This window comes from Cydia splendana, chromosome 3 (genome assembly GCF_910591565.1).
Source record: "Cydia splendana chromosome 3, ilCydSple1.2, whole genome shotgun sequence".
Lineage (NCBI taxonomy): Eukaryota > Metazoa > Arthropoda > Insecta > Lepidoptera > Tortricidae > Cydia > Cydia splendana.
The window spans coordinates 6,393,738-6,414,274 of record NC_085962.1 but is presented as its reverse complement, the minus strand read 5'-3'; the positions used below and the strand labels follow the sequence as shown (position 1 = coordinate 6,414,274).

General features: G+C 37.2%; 2 long non-coding RNA genes across 2 annotated transcripts in view; one reads left to right on the top strand and one right to left on the bottom strand.

Moving 5' to 3' along the window:
- LOC134806465 (uncharacterized) overlaps positions 1 to 20,537 on the bottom strand; it is a 320,640-nt gene that overhangs the window by 101,274 nt on the left and 198,829 nt on the right. The window lies entirely within an intron of this gene.
- LOC134806459 (uncharacterized) overlaps positions 10,838 to 20,537 on the top strand; it is a 52,513-nt gene continuing 42,813 nt past the window's right edge. Inside the window, exon 1 of the long non-coding RNA XR_010146523.1 lies at positions 10,838 to 11,163. This is a non-coding gene — a long non-coding RNA (uncharacterized LOC134806459). The remainder of the gene's footprint in view (positions 11,164 to 20,537) is intronic.

The following is a 20,537-nucleotide window of genomic DNA, read 5'->3' as shown; positions in this document are numbered from 1 at the left end:
TGTTGATGTCAACTTTAGCCAGTCTCATAGTCTAATAAAACATGGTCTTCTCTTCCCAGAGGGACACAAGCCTACGTCACAATAACATTGCCACTTTATATAGCGCTGTCGCATGATGACGTTAGGCTTGTGTCAGTCACGTGGTCGGAAGAGAGTACCGGCCACCCCGGCTATGTCGCGCGCGGAATGGCTCTCTCTCGTGGAACTCTTTTCTCGATGTGCGAACTTATGCTACCAAAATCGAGGAATTGACAGAATTGAGAGTTATCCCGCGTATAATCATGTGCTATCCGTGCAGGCGGAGTATATTATTATTCCATGGCCAATTGGCCAGTCTTCTCCGAGACCAAGGAGACAACGCCGTCCTCGAAACGTCGGAGTTTAATCTTCAAACTTAAATACGCGATTAAGTCCCGCTGTACAATTTAATAATGTGTAAAAATCGTGAAAGTTTAAATCAGTGTTTCACTATAGATAGGTATCTATTGAATTTAAAACATAAAAAGTAAAAATAGTTTTGAAGTAAAAAATTAAAATTTAGTATCTCCGCTACGGAGCGATACTATTGGCGCCCTTATGGGACATATATACAGGGTGTCCCATAAGTGACACGTCACAGTGACACTGGAGGTAGACCAGGCCAAGAGGACCCAATCCAACTTAATATGACCCCAGTAAAAGTGGCACGGTTTTCGAGTTATTGCCAAATTAAGGTTTTTCATGAATTTTGACCGTTTTTAACATTGTTAGTGCCTGTGTGCACTCGGAAAGGTCTCGAAGTGATTTTTTTTTATGTGAACGGTATCATGAATAGTTAACTAAGATAACAGAATCGATGTTTTATCGATAAACAATGTAAAATGCAAAAAAATACTGGTTAAATCTTGAATTAAATTTACAGCGAGACATTAATTTCGACTTTGACCACCTGTCGTGAAAAAAAATGACTAGAAACGTAATGAGCTAATAACGTCAAGCTATTGAGCATGTTATGCAAATTCAAAAATGGTATGACACATGTACCTTCCTGCAATAAAATAGGAATTATTATCATCTTTCGTAAGCCTCATAAAAAATAAGTTAAAACTAGGAAATCTGCAATCAGTTGCTACTTAGTAAAAATAACGATTTATGTTAAGATATCTAATTCTGGATACAGAAATAAAAAAACGCCTACTCTGTATTTGCCGAATGCCTAAAAGAAAGAGATGGAAAATGGTTATCTACCTTTTTAAGGATATCATTGAGTTGATAAAGGTTCAAAGAAACTAAAATACTGCAGGTTGAAGTTTAATCAATTTATTAAAATAATTTTATTTTACAATAGGTGCTCGAATTGTTTTACCCCGGCTCGTATGCACGCTTGGAACCGTCTTGTAAAACTTCAAGTTAATTTTCTTAAATCAATTTCGGATATGTTTTGTGCTGCCTCGAACATGCCGCTGTAGTTCCTCTTGGGACGTTAAATCGTTATTTTTACTAAGTAGCAACGGATTGCAGATTTCCTAGTTTTAAATTATTTTTTATGAGGCTTACGAAAGTTGATAATAATTCCTATTTTATTACAGGAAGGTACATGTGTCATACCATTTTTGAATCTGCATAACATGCCCAATAGCTTAATTTTTTTTCATGACAGGTGGTCAAAGTCGAAATTAATGTTTCGCTGTGAATTTAATTTAAGATTAAACCAGTATTTTTTTTGCATTTTACATTGTTTATCGATAAAATACCTATTCTGTTATCTTAATGGACTATTCATGATGCCGTACACATAAAAAAAAATAACTTCGAGACCTTTCCGAGTGCACACAGGCACTAACAATGTTAAAAACGGTAAAAATTCATGAAAAACCTTAATTCGGCAATAACTCGAAAACCGTGCCACTTTTACTGGGGTCATGTTAAGTTGGTTTGCGTCCTCTTGGCCTGGTCTACCTCCAGTGTCACTGTGACGTGTCACTTATGGGACACCCTGTATATCGTCGGGTGACAAGCAAAAGTCACTAAGTACTATCAAAACATTAAAGTAACAATGCACTTTATTACACTTGTAACACGGTTTATTGTCCTATAATTTCAATGGTGTTAGTTAGTGACTTTTGCTTGTCACCCGACGATATGTACCCTTGTACCGTACATCTCTATGCCGATGACTGTGTGTAAACTTAGCGTAGACATGCAATCTCTAGCTTATCAAACACCCTATCTGATATAAACGTTCAATACCGACACCCTTGATTATAATCTAGATTTACATATAATAAAAAGTAACGTCATCATTCATTATTTAATACAAATATATTTATAAAAGGCATTAACAACTTAAAAATTAATCAGTCGTTCGATACGTGCTGAGGCGGTATCATCAATATCATCATGGTAGCATTTTTATCACTTGTCATGTCATGCGTCACTTTCGCACTTACATACTTGTTAGAACGTGACAGAGGCATGATGACAGATGATAAAAAACCGACCAACTTAGGCATGAAAAGTCATATCAGAAACAATTTCTCAGAAATTATGGACTAATAAAAACCCGAATTCGAATCCTCGATATCGTGATCGTGATGACTTAAACATGAGCAACACTTGCTTAAAATAGAACCTACATAACAGCCGACATTAATCAAGTTATATAATGTGGTTAAAAAACCCTTGTGGGGTTTTTAAGAGCTCCACAGACCTTGCAACAAATTGCATGCGATTTTAGACACCCGCGGGTATCTAAGTGGTGCAACGCATTCACACTCAGCATTCACATGACAAACTCAATTTTACAAAAAACTTTATATTTGGAATGAGAAACTTTTGAACTTGATGTCAAGAAACTCAAGAAAAATAATTTTAGCGTTTTAAAAAAAATCATCTCTTGATACGTTTAAAAGGGGTTGAAAATTTGTATCGGGTTCGAATATTACTTTGAGCCAGGGCCTTGCAAATGATGCATCCCTCCTAATATATTAACGGGATTGTTCTTGTACGATTTCCAACAACCATGAAATATCAAAATCCATGCGAACAACTAGTTCTATACCCAATGTAGGTATTAGGTACAATTATGTACCATTGCCCGAATGGCTTCGAGGAAAGATGGTAGGGTGACGGTAGGCTGTCACAGAAACGCAAAATAAGTGAGTAACAGACAATGAAATAAAAACTTTGATATAAGTAATCGCCAAAATCCGTTCAGGTGTTAACACCTGGCTATTAAAAAAAAATGTGTCTTAAGTACCACACTATACGGTCAAACTAATTCTTGCAAGAAATGTGGTAATAAAATATAACATTTCTCAAACACGCACGATTATATTATTGTCATTATGTTCGCGATAATCTGATATTGAAATGAAATTTCAACCACCAGCTATACTCTGCGTAGTGACTTTATAGTTCATACTGAACAACTTTTAGGGACGGCAGAACGATTTCGATGATGAACGTTATTAAATATTTATTATTCAAAATTATATCAGTAAACAACCCAAAATTTGCATCAGATTACTTTGCCTCGCATGTGGATAAAATTCAACTTTCTCTTCAGATTTTGAAGTAAAAACACAGCCCTTGCAGCTGGTGTGGTGAAAAAAATATCCACCCAGATAATATTTCGATTCCTGGATTCTCGCGCAATTCACAGTATATATTTCAACAACAAACAGTGTATCTAAGCAGTGCCTCTACCATCAGTTTTGACATTGACATAACGCTCACGTCTACGTAATTTACTTTCTGTACATCTCGCTTGCACTAATGCAAGTACGAACGAGATGCATAGAAAGTAAGTTACGTAGACGTGAGCGTATGTATCAATGTCAAAACTGATGGTAGACGTAAAGGTAGAAGTAGGTCAGACGTAGTAGCCGTTATTAACATGTGCTTGACAAATTCCGAACATTGAAAGTGAATGATGCAATGAGAATTATTCAAAAGTCATCGTACCGACATCAGCTACCGGTGGGCAGGCATGTTTAATGCAATAACTTTTCGCGTAAAGTTGTTTTTATTGAACTTGAACAAACGGTTATAGAGAATTATATTATCAATTACTTATTGAGCATTATTAAGAACTAGCTGTGCCCGCGGCTCCGCCCGCGTGGAATTCGGTCTGTGTCAGTAAGCGGCTAATTTCTAATCCTAATTTCTCTCCCTCTCCCCTGGAGGCGGAACTTGAAGTAAAGTTGACAGATGGATATGCTAGAGGATTGTAGTCCAGATGAAATATTTTACAGTTACCACTAAATAAAACTACACTCCAAAATCAATAGTTTTTTTCGCCCTTATTAAAATTTTAAACGACAGAGTAGTAGGTGTACCTATATCGGACGATACAGTAAGGTATACGCGCGCGAGCGAAAGCGAAGCCTGCCTGGCTAGAGCGCCAGTCACCGTAGTCTTCTTCAGACTCCTGAGGAAGACCACGTGCCCCTTGTAACCTCAATGCGTTGCGAGACTTTCGCGAATGATTCGATTTTTTTCGGGAAGGCATGGAAATGCGTATAAAATGCGAGTCCCAAATCGTTTGACTCCGCAAACGACCAGTGCCGGATTAAGATATTTTGATGCCCTAAGCATTTCTAGACCATGGTGCCCCCTCTCCCTAGGGTCATCAAGATTACATTGAATTTTTTTGGTATATTGACGTTCATTGCCGCATTACAGCTGAGAATGGAAATCAGTCACATCATTTTATCACGAAAATTGACAGTGCCGCAGCAGTAACGTTGCAACAGAGTACCTAATGCTGCTGCAGTCGCCACCCGAATGTCACCTTTGTCATATAACAGAAAGTTATTGAAAACGCGAGCGAAGCGAGCGCGAAAATTTTTCGATATAACAAACGCAATTTGATAGACAGTTGTACATTTTTACTTTTAGTATGGTAATCAGTTACATCATTTTATTACGAAAATTGACAGTGCCGCAGCAGTAACGTTGCAACAGAGTACCTAATGCTGCTGCAGTCGCCACCCGAATGTCACCTTTGTCATATAATAGAAAGTTATTGAAAACGCGAGCGAAGCGAGCGCGAAAATTTTTCGATATAACAAACGCAATTTGATAGACAGTTGTACATTTTTACTTTTAGTATGGAAATCAGTTACATAATTTTATCACGAAAATTGACAGTGCTTCAGCAGTAACGTAGCAACCGAGTAATGCTGCTGTAGTCGCCACCCGAATGTCACCTTTGTCATATAATAGAAAGTTAATGAAAACGCGAGCGAAGCGAGCGCGAAATTTTTTCGATATAAATACGCAATTTGATAGACAGTTGTACATTTTTACTTTTAGTATGGAAATCAGTCACATTATTTTATCACGAAAATGTACAGTGCTGCAGCAGTAATGTTGCAACAGAATAATGCTGCTGCAGTCGCCACCCGAATGTCACCTTTATCATATGTTAGGAAGTTATTGAAAACGCGAGCGAAGCGAGCGCGAAAATTTTTCGGTTTAAAAAACGCAATTTGATAGACAGTTGTACATTTTTACGTTTAGTATGGAAATCAGTCACATCATTTTATCACGAAAATTGACAGTTCTGCAGCAGTAACGTTGCAACAGAATAGTGCTGCTGCAGTCGCCACCCGAATGTCATCTTTATCATACTAAGGAAGTTATTGAAAACGCGAGCGAAGCGAGCGCGAAAATTTTTCGATATAATAACCACAATTTGATAGACAGTTGTAGGTACATTTTTACTTTTAGTCCCATCCAGGCGCGAATCCAGGATTTCATACAGAGAAGGGATGGGACAGTTTTTTATCAGCCTAGCTTCGCATAGGGCTCGATATTTAAGGGTCTTTTTTTGCCTACGGTTTTGGTGCCCCCTAGACGTGGTGCCCTAAGCAAGTGCTTATTTTGCTTAAACGGGTTAATCCGGCACTGCAAATGACAGAGGTCAATGTTTTTTTTTTCAAAGTAACCACCTTCGTGGCCGGCGATACGTATGAATATGGATTTGATATGGATGCGATATAATTACGATTAGGTATAATTCATGACGGAGAAAATTAATAATTTTAAATAATTATGCAATTACACGCGTGTTGATATGTGTGTTTATTTTACCACTACGTAAGTATGTATGTAAACACATTTTTAGTTTTCTTGATTACTTAATGTTTACTCAGTTCCCCAAAAGATGGCACTGTGCAATGAGGTGCAATTAATTTACTGTCGTTTAATTTTGTTGTATTATTAAATCAACATAATTATTCAATTAAATTTGTTGATATCCATACCCCCTCTTCTAAACTTAGAGTTAATTTGGCAAAATCCTTCCTCGGTGGCTTATTCATGTCAACACGTATTAAATTCAGCGCCATCTGTTAGTTTAAACACGCGGGTTTAAGTACCAGGGTACTCTGTAGTGGTAGCACATATTTGAAAAAAGTTTGCCCCTCCTTCCTAAGTAGCGCCATAAGATTCAGGGGCAATCTTAAGTCAATCGAGTGTTGTGGCTACCCCCCCTTTTAGGGGTTGAATTTTTATAGCCTATAACCTGGCCGGGGATGTTCTTGACAGATTAGTAAAGTTTGTATCAAAATCCGTTCAGCCGTTTTCACGTGATGCGCGTTCAAATAAACAGACAAACAGATAAACAGACAAACAGACAAATATTCTAAAAACTATTGGAACGTGTTCTGTTATCGATTCTAAGTATCCCCAGCCAACATTTTTTCGAATATCTTCCATGTACAGACTTTCGACCCTCTTCAGCTTTATTATATGTATAGAAGATTTATTCAATCTCAGGAGTAGCAAAATTGTTCATAACATATTAAAAACTTAGGTTTTTTTTTATTTTCTCTGTTGTCTATGATATAAACCAGTGGAATATCAGGACAAAATAGAATTAGTGGTCAAACATGTAGCATGATTAGATTTGGTGGAGTTAAAATGTATTAATTGGAGTTGTTCGTGAGTTATTTTAATGTTGTCACCACATTAGAACCAGGCCGAGGATATTGTATCACACAAAAAATGTGATACTAGTGAGTGAGTGATGTGACTACACTCGTGATAATCGTGATTCGAATACCTAAATATATAATTTTTCGCTTGGTAAGAGCTAAAAATCAGCCGTTAGACAAACAAACGCAAAAACCAAACTTAGCTCTCGTATTACACAAATAGGTACTTACCTATGCATAATGCAAATAAGTTTATTAATTTATTTGTTGATATTTCCCTCTTTTATCTACAAACTGACCTCGGTCAACTACTTTTAAATTTTAACCAAAGTCCATGTTACTGACGGATTTCCTCATTACACCTTAATTATAACGGATTCTGCTGAGCTCACGGTATTACGTAAAAATAGACATTGTTGCGCGGTATGGGAAACCCTAAGGTCAAAGTCGACAAAATGATCTTTAAGATATGTTTCATGGCTTATACAGTACGTTGTAAAAGATCTACAGTATCTCTGCCAGTTAGAACAAAATTTTGACTGTTCCGAACAACTGACAGGCCGATACCGTCCGGCGGACTGTTAATCAGTGGGCCCCTTTATTAAAAATTCATCTTATTTTATGGGGATATTATGTTAATTAATCAAAATTATCAATGACACTTCAGTCATATTACACAACGAAGGCCGCAAAAACATCTGACACTATCTTATTTGTAGAACCATATGAGCGTGTCACATATTTTTGCGGCCAGTAACATATTATTGCAGGTGACTGTACTACGATTCCCCTTGACAAAAAAGCGAAAGATAGGTATCAACATTTTATTTTTACTTTACGTAAGATGGTTTCCATAAATGGTAGAACTCTAAACTTTTAAATTAAAATAAGAATATAAATCATAACATACATAATTAGTTGAATGCAACGAAGAGATCCCTTGCGAGAATTCAAATATAAGGACCGCTCTATTGTAAATCATTCATTTTATCCCAATTTTGAATTCACATTTATGGCACCGTAAAATCAGGTAACTATATTCCACAACTTACAACTATGTTCGAAATTCAAGTTCCAGTAAAATATGTATAAGTATTTTTTAAATTATCTAGAGTACCCATATAATACCTATAGAAAGAGCATTAGTGTATCTAGGCTCCAAAATAAATGTAACGAGTACAAATCATAAAGGCTTGTTAAGAATCAACGTTAAAAACTGGACCATAGTTGTACCTAAGGTCTGTAGTTACCTGATTTTACAGTACGTATTCTATTTTTGTCAGTGTTTCAAAGTGCCTATCGGTAGAACCAGTTATTCTAGAATGTAAAGTGCCGAGATCGCGTTTCATTCTGTCTGAACTCAAGACGGGGATTACCCTAGCCAGACGGACTGGATGGTCTACCACTCCCTTTTGTAAACTCCCATAAAAGTCAAGTTTATGTCTATGCCAATTTAATGCAAGCATTTTATATCCATGACACTCGTTAAAGGGAAAAGTCCCGGTAAACTCCATGTATGTCCCAGTAATACGGTATTTCTAGTAAATGCTGCAAATTGTGCGTATTATTCTTTAAATAATTAAGCTCCAAACTCTCTTTCTTACGTGAAACAAGATTATGGCAATTGATTATTATGACAAATTAAATTATAGTAATTTGGCAAACAAAAGTAGCGTTAAGTTTATGGTCAAATTTCTTTTTCTTCTTCTAGAAGCAGTAGGTACTTAGGTAGTGCTAGTGATTCTGAATATGAATAACCTAAATTCTAAGAATTCTAAGAACACACGAACTTATAACTCTCTTACAGAAAAGTCTCGAGCACAGATTTTTAAATAGGTAGAGAAATATTTAATTAAATACTAGTTTAGAAAAAAATACGGATTTCAAGAAATCGAGACCTTACAAACACAATTTGACATACGTGTCAACCGTAAGCCAGCATATATTATACGGTAAATGCCGTAGTTGCCATGCTAGTACCCGATAGATGACACCCTTCTGTCACCTCTATTGACAACTAGCGACCCGTCCCGGCTTCGCACAGATTCCACAAAACCGTAACAAATTATACACCTAAACCGTCCTCAAGAATCACTCTATTGATAGGTGAAAGCCGCATGAAAATCCGTTCAGTAATTTTTGAGTTTATGCGAACATACAAATACATAAACAGACAGACGCGGCGGGGGACTTTGGTTTTATAAGGACTAGTGATTACTTAAGTTTAAACGTGCGTGACATGTACTGGGTCAGTGACGAGCACTCGGACGTTTACCTTATGGCTCGGTTGCTATGCTGCTATCAGTACAGTCAGCAGCAGAAGTTGCTAAGCGGGCGAGGTGTTCAAAAATATCTTGACACACTCTTATTCTCTTAACAATAAAGCCGCGTCAAGATCATTATGAACACCTGGCCCGCTTAGAAACTTTTGCTGCTGCCTGTACCTACCTGTATTATATATCATTTAAATGAGTGTATTGTTTTAATTAAGGTATATCAAGAGAAGATTCGAGCTCAGTCTGACAAGTTCAACATATTTTAGTGGACGGTGACTTTTAGATTACTATTTTAGACAAAACATTGACCAGATATTTGACATGTCATGGACAAGAAATTTTCCTCAATGACTCATGAAGTTAATATTTTATATTTTATCATAAAGTAAATACAATTATTTGTTTGTGATATTATATAAGAAAGCTTAAGAGTTCATCATATTATTATCAGACGAAGGGGGTCCATATAAGGTAAACGTACTAGTGATCGATATGCTAATGCCCAATAGATGAAACCTTGCTGTCACCTCTATTGACAATGATTGAAGTTTCAAGATGACATGTAGGTACTGGGACCGCGTCGAGCACCAGTACGTTTACCTTACTGCTGGACTTAGATTTACTCCACGGGTTTATGGTAAGTACTGAAACATTTTTTTCACATCACCAATTCGAAAAGTGGCTTTTTCTTCCCCGCTAACAGGGATCAAAGTGGAACTTTTCTTCCCTGCTAGGAAGGGGCCTATGATACTTGCGGCATTCAACTTGTACGCTGGATTAGGTACTATAGACAGCCATAATTGCATCAGGAACGCATCGGAACGGGGGATTAAAATACTAGGAACGTATAAAATAATGTAATAAAGGTTGTAGCTTATAAGTATATTAAATTTATATAGGTAGATTATATAATTCCGTAGATATATATGTATATATAAATTGTTATTTGTAGGGCTGGAGCTGAGTGGCAAGCACAAACTGTGATAGGGTATGGGGACGACGTTGCTTTATTAAGGGAAAGCCGCGAAGAAGTAGTGCAGGCAGCCAGTGTCTTGGAGCGAGATGCCTCAAGGATAGGTCTCAGGATTAACCAGCCAAAAACTGAATACTTCCACATGAAGCGCTACAAAAATACACGAGTTCAGCGAGGAAGTCTCCATGTCGGGGGTACCTTCTACCGTGGAGTTGACAAATCGGGTATCTTGGATTACCGATACAAACACCAGGGAAGAGGAGATCAATATTCGCATCCAAAGCGCCCTGCCTATACTTTATCCCCCTTATTCATAAACGCGCTACAAACCTCAATTAACTAATAATCATTTGTCCTTATCTGTCATTTTGACTTATGTATTTGTAAGAAAGGGAATGAATGAGGGGGTAAAATATATCTTTACGTAGGTACTTAAATAAAAGTAAACAAATAATTTGTACATTTTCGGGTAGTTATAACATTTATTGATTAACCAACCAAATACAAAACCACCTGGATCTGTCACTGAACGACCTGACTTTAAACTACATTATTTGATCATGTAATGTTTTCATCTACCCTCAACGGGCTTAAGAAGCCATTTGAGGGTAGATTTTGTTTACTCTTTTTAGGGTTCTGTAGCCAAATGGCAAAAAAACTTATGGATTCGTCATGTCTGTCTGTCTGTCTGTCCGTCCGTATGTCACAGCCACTTTTTGCCGAAACTATAAGAAGTATACTGTTGAATCTTGGTAAGTAGATGTATTCTGTGAACCGCATTAAGATTTTCACACAAAAATAGAAAAAAAAACAAAACATTTTGGGGGTTCCCCATACTTGGAACTGAAACTCAAAAATTTTTTTTTTCGTCAAACCCATACGTGTGGGGTTTCTATGGATATGTGTATAACGTATTCAAAAATGATATTTAGGTTTCTAATATAATTTTTTTCCAAACTGAATAGTTTGCGCGAGAGACACTTCCAAAGTGGTAAAGTGTGTGTCCCCCCACCTGTAACTTCTAAAATAAGAAATGATAAAACTAAAAAATATATATGATGTGATGTACATTACCAATGCAAACTTCCAACGAAAATTGGTTTGAACGAGATCTAGTAAGTAGTTTTTTTTTAATACGTCATAAATCGTAACCCGCAATTTTATTATGTTACTTGCTGCTACGGAACCCTTCATGGGCGAGTCCGACTCGCACTTGGCCGATTTTTAAATACCTAAAGATACAGACTTTAGATTTCCTTAACTGTGCTATGCCTAGACTAGAGGAAAGACGCGAACGGGTTAACCGTATTACAAAATGTGTATGACCCAGGCCGTATGATTGCGTACTAGGGTTGCCAGATGGTCGGGATTTGGTGGGATTCTCCCGATTTTTAGCATGTGTTCCCGATTCCCGACAAAGTGAAAATTGTCCCGAAAAACAGCTTCACGTTATAAAACAATAATCTCAAGTTCCGAACTGTCGTATGAGGTACAAAATTAAAAAAAATAGTTATGTGTTTCGTACTATCGATTCCCGTGAGTAATGACTTAACAACCTCTACAAAAAAGAAATATAATGGGAATGGATCTAATTAAAGCTGAATTAATGACTCGATTCAACTTCGAGGAAAACTGCTTGAATTTCAAGTCTACCTTAAATAGTGAAAAAGGCGATAAAATGGTAAAATCGGTAAAAAGTAACATAAAATAGATGTGGCAAGGGCAAGCTAAGAAATAAATTTGTTACATAAATTTTGTTGATTATTGATACCTAATAATTATAAGTATGATATTAGGTTGATAACGAGAAGACATTCTTTTTTGTTTGTTCTAGATCTCAAAGAATTTATACTATTTTTATATAAAAACGTCTATGGGCAGAGAAGCTGACTTTGTGTCAATAGTGTAAAATATCGTTGTTTTTAATACAATTACTTTAATTTGAGTGGTTTTTCCAGACTTAAGTCCCAAAATCCCGAAAAATCGATATTTTTCCCGATAATAGCCTTTCGATCTGGCAACCCTACTGCGTAAGGTGATCATTATCCGCTTCCGAGTAATTTCCAACTGCAAGCTGTATCTATTTCAAATTTATCCTCCTTTCATTGCACGTCACTGAATACCGGTTCTCAGACCTCCTCTTAAGGTGACGCGGGCCAAGGTCGATAAATCATTTTTTATCAAGCCAACTTTATCTAATCGTGTAACTAATTATATTAATGTTTATTTTAGGATCACATACAATAACAATAATATTATATCAACAATAAAATAAATCTTGTTACAACTTACATCAATATCTCTGTTACGTAAAGTCTATTTTTTTAATCGGTAGACTAAAATGTCATTTCATACTATGAAATGTTATTTTATGTTCATACTATAGTTCGTTTTTTTAGCATTAGAAAAAAGGTAAACAATCTTGATGTGTCTTTTAATTGAAAAACACGTTTTAAAAATAAGTCACAGTAAATAAAGAGCCCAAAAAAAGTAGATTTAAAAATAGTCTAAAAGGGTATCTCCTGAATACTCTATAGGAGACGTGTTGTTACCCTACAGAGTATTCATGACATACCTACTTACCTAAGTATTTTAACTCCCAAATGTAAACCTATTATAATATTTAAATTTTATTAAGTATAGTATAGTGAGACTCCACAGTCAAACTAAATGTAGTTTTGTGGAGCATTGTCCTTACAAAAAAGTTGTAACTTCTTGTATAATAAATAATAATAATAATATGTAATAAGACGCGAGTTGGCACAGTGGCTGTTAACAGCCACTGGGTAGAAAGCGGCGCACACCTCTCGACACCCCTGAGCCGCTCACACCGGTGTTGCCCTTGAGCCATCCTAGATGTCGCTTTTTGTGGGGGCCCATCTTGTGAGGGCGAGTCACCGTCTGCCGGAAATAAAATTGCATACCGTTTTATTAGGCAGGCGTCCGGTTTTTTACCCCATAGCTCAGTACTTAGTCCATCGCTTTCACCCAATAACCTAGTTCATTTTAGATTCCATCAACTCTCAATAGCCCTTACACCCTGGCGGGTGCTGCCTCTGCGTGCGTCCCATGACACGGGTAAGGGCAGCATCCGCTCGGTGTACCCCTTACATTTCATTAAAGTGTCAAAAGGGCCTCTACGTGTTGGCTTCGGCTCCGCGCACGCCTCCCAAAGGTCCGGAACACCATTGTTCCGTGATGGGAAAGACAAATAAATAATATGTAACATTTATAAAACATAAATCATAAATCATATATTTATTTGTAAACATAGGTTTTTACAGATATAATTGTACACTTAAAAAGAGTATCACTATGTTTAGCCATTAGGCATACAAATATTTTCCAGATGGTGCATGCATATTTACAAACTTAATCTATAAAAATAAAATATAATTTAGTAATTTACATTCCTACATATACCTATATAATTAATATTCTGTATCAGACAAATATTCTCCGATCGAGTAGTATGCTTTCCTAACTAAAAATTTAAACAGACTCTTTTTGAAAATACTTATGTCATCTAATTTAGTGATATCATCTGGCAGTTTGTTATAGAGTTTAGGGGCCATGCCGAAAATACTTTTGGCCATAAAAGCCGTTTTTATTGATTTTATATAAATTTTGTTGCAACGACGTGCACTATTGGTAACAGAAAATTGGCTAATATTATTTTTAACATATACCGCTACTTCGTAAATATACAGGCAAGGTAATGTGAGTATGTTGAGCCTAATCAAAAAAATCAAAATCAAAATATTTTTTATTGTTAAACAGTACAATTTTTTTACATAAAAGAAATGTCTGGCGGAACCCAAACTAGGCTGAGCCTGTATCATGGGCCCCTGGAGTGCAAAATAAGTTTGACAATAAGATTATTATGCTAGATATACTTACACTTAACAAAGAGCATTAACTATACAATTTATAAAGTAATAGTAATAGGTTAAAAAAATAAACCCGCATGCAACTTGTATGAGCGTGTGCATGTGTGTGTGTGTGTGTGTGTGTGTGTGTGTGTGTGTGTGTGTGTGTGTGTGTGTGTGTGTGTGTGTGTGTGTGTGTGTGTGTGTGTGTGTGTGTGTGTGTGTGTGTGTATGTACATGTATGAGAGAGTTAGTACCGGCGGATCAACTGGCGAGAAGAAGAGACTCTGCATCCTCATAAGTTAAAGACACGAGCCACTTTTTTACAATTGTTTTTAATTTCCATAATGTACAGTTTTGGAATTCAAAAACTTTACATATATTATTATAAATACGTAAATGTATATAGTCGGGTGAACGCTTACCAAGGGCTGATTTGTAATTTGGTAGAGGGACTCTGAATTTTCTTTTAACAAGAAGTTGAGGATAATTTTGTAAGTTTGTTACTACGGAATGAGCTCGAGATACTGCTTTAAATATAAATAACCGTCTTACGCTTAGAAGATTTGTCTCGCGGTATAGGGCGTCAGTTGGGTAAAGAATAGGTTTTCTGAGCATCACCTTGATAACTGCACGCTGCGCTCTCTCCAGCAGTAAAAGAGTACTTTTTGTCGCGCTTCCCCAAACGATCAAACCATATTGAAGAATTGATTGGCAGAGCGCAAAGTATACAATGCGAAGAACATGCTCAGAGGAGCAGCGGCGAAGTTTTTTCATTATATAGATGCATTTTCTTACTCTACCACATAGTGTAGAAATGTGTTGTTTAAATGTTAGTTTATCGTCAATTGTCAGACCCAAGTATTTGACACTTGCAGCTCTTGTTATAGTATTACACGTACAAGCACCATTGACAGGGTTGCGACAATTATTCTCGTGTAAAGCTAGATTTCTGTCAGAGGGAGCAGTAGAGGCAGATGTTTTAGAAAACGCAAGGAAATTGGATTTCGTTACATTGAGCGTCAGTAGGTTGTTATCGAGCCACTCCCTAATGTCTTTTAAACCACACTCTGCGAGCGCAAAAACATTCTCCCATGTTTTACCATGAAAAAGCACTACAGTATCGTCAGCGTAACAAATTATATCTGCTTTATCTAACTTAAGTTCAAGGATGTCGTTAATGTAAATAAGAAAAAGCGTAGGGCCAAGAATGCTGCCTTGCGGCACTCCAAAGGAGATTGGTAGTTGGTCGCTCCAGTGCTCTCCAATTTTAACAACTTGGTGTCTATCCGTCAGGTAACTGCGTAACCAATCAAGAGATATCCCTCTTACGCCCGAAGCCTCAAGCTTTTTAAGTATGATATCGATCGAAACCGTATCAAAGGCTTTGCATAAATCAAGGAATACCCCAAGACATTTGTTTCCCTCGTCCAATGAGCTGGCTATTTTATTTGACAGTTGAATGGCTGCGGACTCGGTTGACATACCCCTTCGAAAGCCAAACTGATTATCTGAGAGAATTTTGTTTTTGTCCAGAAAATTAGTGAGATGAGAATTGACAATTTTTTCCAAGATTTTAGAAAAAACACTGAGTAATGATATAGGACGATAATTATTGGGGTCACTTTTAGATCCACTTTTGTAAATGGGAGATACCTGAGCCAATTTCCAACTATCTGGGAAGCATCCAGAGATCAAACTCAGATTACAAATATAGGTTAGTGGTTCAACGATAGCGTTTTTGATTTCTTTAATAAAAAGTGGCGTAACAGAGTCTGGTCCCGGAGCGCTATCCGATTTAAGATTTGATATGATTGTATCAACTTCGTAAACGTCCGTTGGGCTGAAGAATAAGGAGTCAGCGGATGAATTACACAATTTTACTTTGGAGGTTAAAGAAGATTGAGTTTCCGAGAGTTTGTTAAGGATTTCCACAGCCAACTTTTGTCCCACCGTCACGAAATGCTGGTTACAGACATTAAGGGACTCTTTCGGCGAAAAAGACAATGTTGTGAGTTGATTAGCAAAATCCTTACAATTCTGGGTGTGACATATATTTTTTATTGATTTCCATAATTTCTTTGGATTGTCTCTGGCCTCCGTTAATAGTTGACTATGGTAATCGTTTTTGATTTTATACAGGAGATTGTCAAAAAAGTTTCTATAACGCTTATAAGTAATCTGAAGACTCACATCATTTGGCGCAGCTCGAGCTTTACTGTGCAGATTATCCCTATGTTTCATACACCTGATTAAGCCAGGAGTTATCCAAGGCTTCAGATTAAATTTTGAGCGGCTTGTTTTCACCCGACTGGTGTTATTAATTAGTGATTTAGCAATGACTTGGTCGAAGTACGCAACCGCCTCGTTTACTTTTTTAGAGTTCATAACCTTGGACCAATCTGCTGATTGTAATTCTAACGCTGCCGCTGCAAAATCAGTTTTTGTCCTCCAGCGTGAGCGTTGGGTGGTTGTTTTGTCAGGGGCCGCAATTGCGGCCATAGCGATATCGTGGTCTGTGATAGGACATTGACAAACCGCACCAAGTGAACGACATTTAGATTTAACAAAGATGTGGTCTAAACATGAGTTACTTCTTGTTGGGATGGTAATTGCTGGTAGAAATTCATGCATAGCCATTAGTTGGAGATAATCAGCGGACTGGTTATTTAAAGAATCCATTACGTCGATATTTATGTCGCCAATCAATAACATATTACTAAACCCCGTGGCATCGCTAAGTACCACGTCTAGAGAACAAACGAATTTTTCTATGTTGCGAAATGACGGGGAGCGGTAAATACCAAAAATTTTAAATTGGTCAGAGATAGAGACCGAAAGGCAATTTGCATCATCGACACTTGGTTCCGAGACAACAGCATTAAGAGATTCTTTCACATATATTACTACACCTCCGCTTTTATTGATATACCTGGTCGTGTGGTAGGCGTTGTAACCTGGAAGGCGGTTGATCACTGAACTCGCATTTAGCCAACATTCGGTAAGTATGATAACCTCAAAAACGGTGTTTATTCGTTTTAGTGCTACCTCGAATGCATCAAAGTTTCGTTGAAGACTTCTGATGTTAAGGGTCATAAATTTGACAGAGCCAACATTTGTAAAATATGGCTTAATTTGCTCCAAAGATTCAAGCTTTTGACAGTTTATGGCAACAACTAGATCTATATCAGCGCTTATTTCACGTGTTGCTATAACTGTTTAAATATATAAGTAAGTATATAATTTCAAGACAAGGCCATAATGATGGTGTTTCGGAAATATGGTTCATCTTTGGAGTCGGTACATTTTCTGCGTTAAAGCGTATAATTGTAGTAGAAGGGTGTAAGGATGTGTGTGAGTATGCAAAGGTGAGTGTGCAGTGTTTGCAAGCGGTTGCTGCGTAAACAATTATACATAGTAACATTAAGTTATAACTAATTTTAAAATTAAATGATACTAAAAATAACACATAATGAGACCGGCAACAAAGGCTATCAGCTATCGATACGAAATGTCCCATTTGCCGAGGTATCACTCGCCGCAGGAATATCGCCAGGTACAGGGTCGCTGCCTGGAACCACAGAATCTGGTGGTATGTTGATGGGGTGTGAATCATGATCCTTCTCCCGGATTTTATCAAGATCTGCAGGTCCTCGTATTTCAATGGCGGGGCCGCCCTCTCTCTTACGCATAAAGATGCGTCCGTTAGAGGTCCAGCAGTATTTGTAACCCTGTGTTGTTTTTTTTTGTCTAGCTTGGCGAAATAAATGCCTATTCTCTTTCGTAAGCCTCTCATTAAAGTAGAGTTTATTATTACGGCCCTCTACCTCTAAGTCAGCAGAAGTAATATTACGCCTAGACTTGGTCGCTTTAAGAAACTCTTGGCGTTTCATGTGCCGCACAAAGCGGAGGACAACCGGCCGTGGTAGTGCAGACTCCAAGTTCTGGGTACCAGCGCCTCTGCGGGGGCCGACGCGCGATATGTCGTCCACGTCCGACTCCGCCAGTAATGAAATTTGGTTTGCTGGTTTCGGTTTGTGGAACCCGACACACTGATCGTAGACATTTTTTCTGTGCCTTGAAGGCCATATCTCGGTCTGTGGAGTTTCCCCAGAATATTAAGCCATATCTCAAAGTTGAGGTAACATAGGATTGATAGGCGGTTAATACTGCTGTTTCATTGACAGTTTTAGCCAGTTTTAGCCAGTTTTAGCCAGATTATTTATGAATCTAATATGATCATTTATATTCTTCTGCTTTCATAAGTAATAGTTACTGATTTTTAAAAAGCGTTTTTCAATTAAAAGACGTGTCAAGATCGCTTACCTTCTTTCTAATGCTAAAAAAAACGAACTTTAGGAAATGTCATTTTATAAACGAATGAAAAATAGACTTTAATCTTGTTTTTATTTATATCTCGAACACTGAAATGAATGTTGCCCTAATTTGTCAATGGAGATAAAAGATTGAAGAACCGAGAGCCGTTTATCTTATAATATATTAGAAATAAGTGATTTATGATTTATAATTCTATCTGTAGTGCAATGCAAAGGTAAGAGATACGACTCAAAACTTGTCAAAAATCGATGAAAACCGCGGGTAGGGCTGGTCCCGAATCCTATCACCTAAAGGAGGTACAGTCAGAGTCAACATTAAAATAGTGAAGGTCAAAGTAGCTAAACATAATTATAATATCGGAACACATTTCCGCCAGCCATTTTGACCTCCGGAGTCTGTGCGGAAAGAGAAGAGTCATGAAATGTAGGGGAGCCCATACATTCTACGACTCTTCTCTTTCCGCACAGACTCTATCTATTTTGATGCTTACTGTAGACGACACATAGAAATAGCTCAAAATAACAGTTCAAGAAAAGGAACTAAATTTTGAAAATATTGATTATTTTGAACGTTTTTTTTTCGGTGACTCCCACACTAGGCTCAGCCTGTTTCGTGGGAATCACGGCCCGATTAGAACTTTAAGATGCGTCAATTAATAGACCTAGAAACGATATGGATTAGATGTAACAGTGTCAAAAGTGACGTTTTTGTTTCACAGAAACATCACATTTGACACTGACATATCTAATCCATATATCGTTTCTAGATCTATTAATTGACATATCTTAAAGTTCGAATCGGGCAGTCAGAGACATTTTACCAACAAAACGGCTTAAAAAATAATTGTGCATGCATTTTTACAACTATACAATATTACACACTATTCAAGATTTAATAATAAATTTAAAAAAAAAAATTGAAAATAGATAAGTATCTCAGCCTCGGCCAACCTCTATTTCATTCCAGATGAGTCAAATGACGTCACTCGATCCGGATCAAGACCGTTCGGATCGGAATGAAGGAAACGATGAGTGACTTGCCAAAAGCTAGTAGGTCATTGGCACCGTCTCGTAGCTCGTTACGCAATGATTGTAACGTTTACATTGAGAACCGGTGACACATGTCGGTTGCCCAATGATCTGACATAGAAGTTTTTGTGGCAAAAAATTGAACACTTTTAGTATGAGAGTATTTAGTCCGCGAAAAGCTAGTGAGCGAAACGCAACGATATTTAGTCGAAACGTCACGTGACACCACTCGTTTGAACAAATTGTTAAGACCTACCAAGAGTGAAAGAGAAGGCATTATGACCTGACTCGCCACTAAGTAGCAAACGTCAGTGGCGTTCACACCGAGTGACGTCATCAGTTCTGTCGGAGTCGCGCCAAAAATTATGAGCATTTCAACCGCTCAAAATTTTTCGAAATTTTGTAATATTTTTTAATAATATTATGGGAAGGTTTATAAAAGTATTTTAATTTTTCCGGTGTTCAAACGATATAAATAATTATTAAAAAATTTTAAAAAGTTATTCATGAGGCTAATTATTCAGACAGCCAGCAGGCAGGCTCAGACGTCTCCGACGCTTAAAACCCCCGTATCTGCATCAAATATCTGGGTGGCTATCCACTTCTAGAGTCTGACCAAGAAAAGTCTGCAGCGATTTTGATAGCCCACGCAGTGAAAGGGTTATTTAATGCCACATAATTTCATAGAAGTTTGACGTTTAAAATAACACTGGCACCACGAGGGCTGTCAAAATCGCTACAGACAATTCTTGGTCTAACTCTAGAAACACAAAGATTAAGATCCCATCAACGTGCACACTGCCACTGCTAAATAATCGTGATTCTTTAAATTTAAGGAAATATATTTAAAAAAGGGGGCCGCTACGTACTGTATTTTATATTTAAGTACCTTTTGAATACATCAAACTAGTTTTTATGTTGCTGGATTCGTCAATCTATGCGTCCAAAGTTAAAACGGCCGTTTTTGTTTTGAGTTCCTAGATCGACGAATCCAGAAACATAAAAACTAGTCTGATGTATTCAAAAGGTACTTAAATACAAAATACAGTACGTAGCGGCCCCCTTTTTTAAATATCTTTCCTTAAATTTAAATAAACACGATTATTTAGCAGTGGCGCTAGTGTGCACGT